The sequence below is a fragment of the Podarcis liolepis genome (genome assembly GCF_965112155.1).
Source record: "Podarcis liolepis genome assembly, chromosome: 14".
NCBI classification, from domain to species: Eukaryota; Metazoa; Chordata; class Lepidosauria; order Squamata; family Lacertidae; genus Podarcis; species Podarcis liolepis.
The window spans coordinates 26214902-26215619 of NC_139569.1; positions in this window are offsets into that span (position 1 = coordinate 26214902).

Below are 718 nucleotides of genomic sequence, written 5' to 3' on the forward strand. Positions count from 1 at the left end.
ATTCTGCTGCCACCAAAGCTCAATTCATCCTTGCTGCCGCTCTGTTAGCCAAATATTCTGCTTTATCGGAACCTGTGGTAAATGCCCTAGTGGTAAATGCCCTGGCGAGTGCTTTGTAATTTTGCAAAATATATTCGTTAACCACAAGAAAGGTACCTCCTGATGTTAATTTTTTAATTTAACTTTCTAGTTTTCAAATGACTGAAGATTTTGAGATTTTCCTGAACACTTGGGGCCAAAAGAAAGTAATTTAAAACAACTGTAGTTGGGACATTTAATTCCGAATCTGCTAGACAGAGCCAGACAGAGGATGATGACAGATGAGGGTCCTGCTCCCCCCGCCCCCCAAATCCTAGCTACGCCCACGCGGGGCACCTTACGAATTCCATTCTGAAACCCGCCCTTCCTCCATCCAAAGTCGCGGGCGGTTTGAACGCAGCCCCGCAGCCGAGAGCCTCCTGCCTCTGTATCTTTTGCTAGCTCTACACGTACAAGCAGTGCATTGAAAGCACATTCCCGCCTCGCCCGCCCCCCCCCCCCAAATCTTCCCTGCAGCGCCTGCTGCGATTGGCTTCCTCGCCCGTGTTTCGTTTTTTTGCAAAGCCGCGCACAGATCTCCTGCTGCCGCTCTCCTCCCGGTTTGAAGCGCTGTCCCGCTCAGCTTTGCAAGTGCTCGGTCAACGAGCCACGCGCGGTGAGGGCCGCCTGCCCTTCCCAA